This window comes from Carlito syrichta, unplaced genomic scaffold (genome assembly GCF_000164805.1).
Source record: "Carlito syrichta isolate Samal-C Ts95f unplaced genomic scaffold, Tarsius_syrichta-2.0.1 Scaffold316472, whole genome shotgun sequence".
Classification (NCBI taxonomy): Eukaryota; Metazoa; Chordata; class Mammalia; order Primates; family Tarsiidae; genus Carlito; species Carlito syrichta.
This window is the reverse complement of record NW_007260568.1, coordinates 241,834-250,403: the sequence shown is the minus strand read 5'-3', so window position 1 is coordinate 250,403 and position 8,570 is coordinate 241,834. Positions and strand designations below refer to the sequence as shown.

Sequence of the window (8,570 nt, the reverse complement as noted above, 5' to 3'; positions counted from 1 at the left end):
TTTTTAAAAAAAAAAAAAAAAAAAAAAAAAAAAAAAAAAAGATGCAGGACTCCTTCAGTTCTTTACTAGTCTTAGAAAAACTTTCCAGAATACTGCTTCACACTGTTCTGCGGCAAATACTCTGCATTCTGTATCTGGTCCTGTGTTCCTGTCATTGTAATGATCCGATCTTCGGATCCTTCTAAAGGCTCATCAATTTTGATCAAAGCTCCCGACTCATGACGGATTTGTTTAATCCGCTGACCACCTTTGCCAATAATAGATCCAGCCAAATCTTTGGGAATAGTTACTTGAGTAGTAATAATAGGTCCACCAAGATCACCATATGAGCCACGACCCCCTGCATAGGAATAATCATATCCAGAGCCACCCTGTGGTTCATAAGCCATCTGCCATTCTGACGGGCTCCAAGTATCTATTGCAGAGTCCCAAGTTTCGTCAGCACTGAAACCAACCATGCCATCGTAACGGTCTCCCGGTCTTCCTCTTCTGTCATAGGCCATTAGATCTCCTCCTCTAGGTGGTGGTGGTGGAGGAAGAGGAAGATGCCGTGCTACCACCCCGGCCACCTCGTCCAGGAGGAGGTGGTGGTGGTCCTCGACGAGGGCTCATATCATCATAATCTCTTCTAGAAAGAGGCATAGGACGCCCACCCCGACCAGGAGGCATTCTGTCAAAACCACCTCTTCCCCGCATGGGAAATCCCACTGGACGTCCATGGCGGTCATCGAATATCATTGTAAAACCACCATAGTCATAGGTTTCATCATAAAAATTGGGATCATAAGGTTGTGCACGTCCTTTGATGGGAGACTCGGATCTAAGATCAAGGATGATCTTTATGCACTCTACAACCCTATCAGGCTTTCCTCCAATAAGAACAACTCTGTCAGTGGAATGAGGACAGCATTCCTGGAAAAGCTTGATTGTTGTCTGAGTGTTCTCTCGAAGTTCTTTAATTTTAGCACCTTTGACCCCAATAATTCCTCCTGCCAGACTCTGATGAATCAACTCGCAGTCAAAGTCACTTCCTTTATAGTGTTGGTAATTTAAGCATCCCACAGCATCAGATTCGAGCGGGAGCTGGCTGGTTGCAGTGGGTGATGGCAATGCAGGCCCTCTTCCAAGGTAGGGATGATTTTCTTCAGAATTTCTCCAATTGTTTCAATATCAGCACTGATACTCAATATCTGCTCGGGGCCACTGCTGTCTGGGACTGAAACATTGGCATTGTGGTCTGTACGGAGAGCCTTAATATTCTTGCCTCCTTTTCCAATCACTGCTCCAGCATTCTTGCTCTGAAGCAGAATGCGCAATTCAACCATCTCATCAGTGTTTCTAGATATTTTAAATGCTTGTTCCTCTTCCATATCTTCTGCAGGGCGTTTACCAAATTCACCATTAGTCTCAGTGTTGGGGAAGGTTTCCTCTGGCTGTTCAGTTTCCATTTTCTTCTATTAAAAGGACACACCAATCCCGCGAGGCCGCCGTCCCTCCTCTGCCGCGCCCCTGTATCAGTTTTTGTCTCTTTCTCACTGTCTGTCTCAGAGGAAGAATGTTTGTAACATAATAGTCTTTATTTCATAAAGCAGCAGCTTTCAATTGGTCCTTAATAAGAGTCTCCAAATGTTGAAATTAAGGTGGAAATCGGAGCCAAGATCCCAATTTATCCCCATGTAAGTGAATGGCAGGAATTCTATTATCAATCAATTTTGCCTCTCATTTCTGCAAAGGTCAGGCTGTGCCATCCTTCATTTTAAAACACCACTTCTGACTGTGTTCCACTTTAGCTTTGTCCCGGTCATATCAGGTTTGTTATAGAAGATTCACACCAAGAGTTCATATTTTCTTTTTTTTGAGTCGGAGTCTCACTCTGTCACCCATGCAATAGCATGATCATGGCTCACCTTTTTCTCTTTTCCCAAAACTACAAAAAAGTACTTAATTTGTCTATCTTTTCTTCAATGAAAAGATACACTGATTCTCTCCTCTCCTTCTGACTATTATGATAACAGGATCATTTAGAAATTAGCCAAATTGGTAACGGAGTTTGCAGACTGAAATTCTTATATATTTTCTTCTTTTAAAATTAGACTTTCTGGACAGAGTAAAAACTATTTTTATGGCTTCCTTTTTTGTTGTATTCTCTTTCACTCCTTGGTAGGCTGTGGAATAAGTGATATATAAGAACTCTGATGTGTTTCAGAGCAGGGAGGGTTTGTTTGTGGTAATGATTAAAAGACTGTAGCATGGTGGGCCCAGAGCTCTCACGGCATGAGAAGAAAATCATGAAAAGGCATTTCTTAGCAATTATGAGCTTTCCTTTTGGAGGTGATCCTGGAATTCAAGCCAGACCCTGCTTTGTGCTTGCCTACTGTGAATATTGGTAAGTTCTGAGCAAGCCTTCCAAAGACCAGATTGCTTTTAAGGTCATGGCATCAGCAATATCCTGAGTAAGCCAACATAAGATGAAAAAAAGATGGTAAATATGTTAAGAAGTTTACTTTGCAAATACCCAAGAGTTTCTGCTGTTCTTCTCATTAGCAATACTCCCTGGAATTCAGGGCATTTGGGAAGCTGATGCCTTGTCTTTTGCCTCACAATGCTGTTGCTGAGAAAGAGGAAACTTCAACGTGTCCCTAGGTTCTAGAATAATTTCAAAAAGTAGCACTGGTGTTTTGATTGTCTCTTTCATTTTCACTACCAAATCTTGGTGTCTCTTCTTCCTTGTTATGTATTGAAAGCTTTGTGAAAATAGTTATGATGATATTATTCTATAGCCATAACCTCATACTGAGCAATTTCCTCCTTTCTCAGCCCTTTCAAAAACTCTCATCTCCTTCTTATTCAAGATCACTGTCTTCCGCAAACTTCATTTAGAATATCTCACAATATAAATATCAGAAGTCTTAGTGGCTCCCCACTGTCTACAAATAAAATTTGACATCATTACAATTTCCCATTTGCCTATCCCAGCTAGCTGCAGTCTCTAGACTTCATTCTGAACACATCGTGGTCCTTGTATACAGTTTATGGGAATTACATTTTGATTTTGATTTGTTTGCTTGATTGACAGATCTCCCAAAGTACAGTAGTTCGTATTAGATTAATCCTAACTAGGGATACTCATCTTTGTTCATATGTATTTAAGAGTCCAGCCATACACATACAAGATTTCTCTGCCTAAGGGGTGTGTGCCTTAGATTATATTGCTTCTTTATACAAATATATTTTTATAATCCAAATTATATTGATTTCCTGGCATGATCCATAGGTTTCATGCATATATTGAGTAGGAAGGTAGCTGCATGCATCCTAGAGAATAGGGATGACATGAAGTATTTAACCACTGAGAACAAGAAGTTGTAAAGTCCTCTCTTCCTGCAAAACCCCGCAAGGAAAGTAAAGATTTTCCCTCTTGCTTCTATTTCCTACATGACAAAGGGTTGCAAGCCTAGGGCTTAAACTCATTTTCCTGTCTTTCTTGGTAAACCCCAAATAGCATCAAATACCTTTCTGATTTATAATCCCTTAGGACATTTGTTGCTAAGAACTAGATCTGTTTACTAATCTCTGCTTTAACCCCACCTTATTCCTGTAATATATAAAACCTTTGCTCTCTGTCAGAAGGCAGAGCTGTCTCCCTTTCAGACTCTTTTTGCAACAGAGAAACAAATCTTTGTAAAAGAGAAACAAGGAACGTTCTCACCTGATTTCTGGTGGTCATATGCTGGGACCCGGACTTACTCACCCAGTAACTCACTTACTCTGTGTACCCTTGAACTACTCTAGACAGTACCTCCTAGATCATGAGAACAGTGGTGTTCTTTCCCTGATTAGGTTTCCATGAGACACATAACCCTCTGAGACACTTAAACCTCTTTTAAAAAATTTTTTTAAAAATTGTATTTTGGTAATAGCACAGCATAAGACTCAACAAATTTTCAAATGTACAATGCAGTATTGTTATCCATTGGCATGATGTCATGCAAAATATCTCTAGAACTTATTAACCTTGCATAATGAAATTTTATACCCTTTGATTAGGAACTCCCCATTTCCCTGGTAACCACCTTCTTATTGTTTGTGTCTGTGAGTTTGTCTGTTTTAGATTTCTCACATAAGTGGAATCAAGCAGTATTTGACCTTCTGTGATTATCTCATTTCACTTAGCATAATGTCCTCAAAGTTCATTCATAACCTTTTTTCTGAAGACCTTTGAATTCAGCAATTTCAGTATTTTCTGAAGATATCAATCATAGCTGGCATGGTATTGCTGTTTTTCATTTGAGCTTGACTGATAACTACAATCTGTTCCATGAAAATCAGAAGGGCCACCATGACTGGAGCTTCTGGCATGCTGTGAACAATCTCCAAAATCCATCTGATTTCTTGCCATAACACAGCATGGCAGTGGGCGGCATCTTCCAGGGTGTTGGAGAAGGCATTTTAGACTCGAGAGTGAGTTTTCCCCACTAGTCTCATTTTATTTTTGGTGATTGTTTGCATAGTACTGTGGTACAAAATATAGACTTTACAGTTCAACTTGTCCCAAGTTGCCTATGTCAATATGATCCCTCAGGTCTGTAAAATAAAATTTTAGAAAACATAGAATGAGTCTGATTTGTGCTCAAAAGTGTGTGTGTGTGTGTGTGTGTGTGTGTGTTTCCTTTCTTTGTACAATATCATGCACGTTGTAAGATCTGCATAATAATTGATGCTGCTGACAGATTGCCCCTTACTGTGCAGTTCACTTTAAGACCATAGTTTATTTATTTATTTTTAAGTTTTCAAACAAAGATGAGAGAAAAGAAAGAGTGACATGCCAGAGCTGGCAAGGGTGAAAGAAACCGCCAAGATCATAGTTTATTTTCATAGTCACTAAAGTGAGACAGTAAGAAATATAAATCTGTTATAGAGAGAAATATAATATACATTTAAAAACCAAGGAATTTATACTTATGTGCCATTATAAATATTCTAAGTGGGACACGGTGGCTCATACCTGTAATCCTAGCACTTTGAGAAGCCAAGGCAGGCAGATTTGCTTGAGTCCAGGAGTTCGAGATCAGCCTGGGCAATATAGCAAAAGCTCAGCTCTACCAAAAATTTAAAAAAACTAGCCAGGCATCATGGCGCACGTCTGTAGTTCCAGCTACTTAAGACGCTGGGAGGTGGAAGAATCATCTGAGCCCAGGAAGTCAAGGCTGCTGGGAGCCACGATCATCAAAAAATAATAATAACCTAAACTACATCAGTACGGACAACTGAGATTTTACCATCGTCTTTGAGATAGGACTTTGTGGCTTCCCTCTGTTAAATACCCTGCATAATTGGATGGGCACCATGTACAGCATTCTTGAAGAAAGCAGGAAACATGGGAGAGGGGACAAAGTACATGCATGGCTATGGCTATATTTGCTTAGTCTTGGTATTTCCTCCGTGGAGAGGAAAATAGGACTCTATGAATGACACAGATGGTTTCGTAGGTGTTGGCCTTGATCTTGAGGACTCCATGCTTAAAAGATCATCAGTGATACTCAGGCCAGAGAAAACTGATTAAGTGCTATGAACCATTAAAAAATGAAAGGTAAAGAATCAAAAGTTCAGAACATCTCAAGAAAAAATACCCTTCAATGTTCACTTTCAGAAGAAGGGCTATTGTGTACAACATGTGTGTTATCCAAATATAAGCATTAATGTGATTTTGGGAACATAGCCTTCTTAGTAGTCAATTTATTCTATTTTTTCTATGTAAAGGCAGTGGTTCCTTGAGTTTTTTTTTTTTTAATAGGAGAACCTTGTGCTCTTATTCAGCCTGGATTGGGAAAATGCCTAAAGAGAGAAAAGCTCATTCAAATTCAGCAGTACTTTCAGATGAAATTAAAATTTCATTAATCACAATTGTGCCTACATTCATTTGACAAGAGCTGATACTAACATGTCTCAGATTACTTTATTCATTGAGACTACAGACAAGGTTTGATATGTGAATGTGTTCATGGGTCCCTTGCAATATTGACGCTGTTCTCAGGATTTGCATATCCATGTCAAAAACTAGTATTCTTAGGAGCTGGGGAATGCAGCTACCACAGTTATTATTCTAATAAACTTCCCATTGGCTTTAAAGTTCAACAATTTATTTGTCAATAAATTTTGTAAATAAAGCTCATCAGCATTACTAGTTTCATTTTTGGATTTTTAACATCAAAATTTAAAACATATAATGCATATTTAAATCAGATGGATAATCTTTTCTTTTTCTTTCTTTCTTTTTTTTTTTTTTTTGAGTCAGAATCTCACTCTGTCACCAGGCTAGAGTGCAGTGGCACACTCACGGCCACCCCAGCCTCAACCTGCTGGGCTCTGGTGATCCTTCTGCCCAGTCTTCCAAGTAGTCGGAATTGCAGGTGCACGCTACCACGCCTGGCTAATTTTTTATTTATTGTAGAGACGAAGTCTTGCCAAATTGCCTGGGCTGGTCTTGAACCCTCAGGCTCAGGCAATCCACTCACCTCGGCCTCCCAAAGTACTGGGATTACAGGCTGAGCCACCAAGCCCGACCCCAATGGATATTCTTAACAAACTAGGCATGATGGAATGCTCAGGACATTCTGAGGACATCTCTTCAATTGTTGTGTAATTAAAAAATCTAGTTTGTGAAAATGCCTGGGAAGAGAAAAGTAGTCAGGGCCTCAGGATTGATCATCTGTGTTAAAAACAACCAGTTACACCCGGGCTTCTTGGCTCAGACTGTAATCCCAGCGCTTTGGGAGGCTGAGGTGAGCGGATTGCCTGAGCCCGCGCATTCGAGACCCGCCTGGGCAACTTGGTGAGACCTCATCTCTGCAATAAATCAAAAATTAGCCTGGCGTGGTAGCGCATGCCTGTAGTTCTAGCTACTTGGAAGGCTGAGGCGGAAGGATCGCCGGAGCCCAGCAGGTCAAGGCTATGGTGGCCAGGAGCATGCCACTGCACTCCAGTCTGGGTGATGGAGTGAAACTCCAACTCAAAAAACAAAAAACCCAACCAGTTACTGACAGCCCTGAGGACCGATCGCTGGACCCAGGATCTCCAGAAACATACAGTTCCACAGGCAGCCCTCTTGAGTGACTGACAGCACAAAAGACAGGCATAATGGCTTCTTGCAGATACCAATTTAAAAATATCTGTGGATTTTTTTTTTAACCCATCATCTTCACACAAAGAATTGCAAAAGATGTGGGCCTATTCTTGCTTTAAACATGGAAGTTTTCTGAGAGACATGTTGACTGAAATTGTCAAAAGAGTCTCCAAACTCAGACTAAGAATAAACTGCTTGTGCTACTTTTTAAATTTCTATACAAAGTAACAGGTATCGTCTACAGCGGAATTCTCATATGATCTCAGTGTGAGCACCAGTTCGGTCATTAGCTTCTACAAATATTAGTTATTTTTGTCTGTAAGTAGAGATTATATTCGCCTTGTCTAATTCAAATGCATATAATGACCAAGATTTAAAATGCAGACTATCTTACGTAAGCTATAAAGTTCTACAAAATATTATTGTGGTATCATTGCTGACCAGAGCTTGTGGCTATAGCTGTGTTAGGACTGAATTTTAGCATTGCATCAATTACCTTGTGCACAGATAAATGCAGGATTGATAAAAAATGGAAACACAGTTTCTTTGTGAAAATGTGAGCAGTCAGACCCGTCAGAGAGGAGGAAAGCATAACTTAGTTGCTGACTGAATTTTTAAAACAGGCAGAATTTATTAAGTTGAGGGAGAGTATAGCCTAGAGAACTCCTCTGGAGGGAAAGTGTGAGCTACAGGTGAGAAAACAGAGAAAGTATGAACAGAATGGTTAGGAGGGAAGTTCTTTGAATGAAGGGATGAGAATCCTGAAACTGATAAGAGGCAAATTTGTATGTCTTAAGTAGAGTTCACAACGTTTGGAGGAGAAGAGAGCCCCATAGTGCTTTATTGATCTAACCGCTCCTGGAGATAATTTTCTTTCACATTCCAATGAAACAGACCTTGGTTCTGACTTGCCAGGATCTCTGGTCCCGGATGAGCCCTTGAGCTGATTTCCGGGTTTTATTGTGTAGCCACAGTGCCCAGCATGGTGCTGTCAAGCCTGAAGGCTTCTGCCTGGGTCTGGACTAGCAAAAGTTTATTGCTACAGAAACTCAGATGCATGGGGACCAAAGTGAGGCCCAAACTTTACCTGTGCAATGACCATTTGTGTACCTCACTCTGAATTGTACCCCATACCTTTAAAGTAAAAAATTTTAAAAAGGAAAATCAGAGGGTGTGAATTTTCTTTTCTTTTTTTCTTTTTGGGTGTGGTTGCTATTATAGTATTGTTTTATTGGAGCCATTGAACCCAGGACCTTGATATACAACAGTGACATCTACCAAGTCCCAGTGAGACCCTACTTCCAACTTTTTGCAGGGAAGTCAGTCCATAGCTAGAAAAGCAGTATCAACAACCAGTACTTAGTTAAATTGATCACTTACAACGAGTGGAGGTTTATTTAATAAATACTAAGAGACTGACTCAATGAATGAGTTTATGATATGACTC

The 8,570-nt window shown here is 40.1% G+C and overlaps 1 protein-coding gene and 1 pseudogene across 2 annotated transcripts in view; one reads left to right on the top strand and one right to left on the bottom strand.

Moving 5' to 3' along the window:
- THSD7B (thrombospondin type 1 domain containing 7B) overlaps positions 1 to 8,570 on the top strand; it is a 363,632-nt gene that overhangs the window by 247,234 nt on the left and 107,828 nt on the right. The window lies entirely within an intron of this gene.
- Positions 22 to 1,481, bottom strand: LOC103277058 (annotated as a pseudogene). Its single transcript, XR_505413.2, has one exon. The product of XR_505413.2 is annotated as a heterogeneous nuclear ribonucleoprotein K pseudogene (transcript).